We start from the raw sequence: 464 nt of genomic DNA on the forward strand, positions 1-464 counted from the left end.
AAAAAAAAAAAAGAATTTAATATCTGAGCAGACTCACTATACATACATTTGTGCACTCCTACATGTGTGCATTCTCACATGGCCTCTCACACATGCACGTTCTTATATTAGCATTTTAACAGTAGCCTCAGAAAGGGCAGGAACACCTAACTCCAGGCCCAATTCCTTAAGAGCCCGACTGGCCAACTCTCCACGGCCTACTGTAGCCTCTTCCAGAAGGCCTGTCCCACAAGGCACACAATCTGGTCTGTCCTTTGCTACCCAGCTTTGTAAATCAAAGTCATTCCTGACCCTTTGACCTGAGTCAAGCTATTATCCTTGCTGGACTACCTCCCCAGTGACTAAAAGCAAGCTGGAGAGGAAAGAGTTTATTTGGCTTATACTCCCACATCATAGTCTACCACTGAAGGAAATTAAGACAAGGACTCAAACACAGCAGGAACCTGGAGGCAGGCGCTGATGCA

The sequence above is a fragment of the Mastomys coucha genome, unplaced genomic scaffold, assembly GCF_008632895.1.
Source record: "Mastomys coucha isolate ucsf_1 unplaced genomic scaffold, UCSF_Mcou_1 pScaffold23, whole genome shotgun sequence".
Taxonomy (NCBI): Eukaryota; Metazoa; Chordata; class Mammalia; order Rodentia; family Muridae; genus Mastomys; species Mastomys coucha.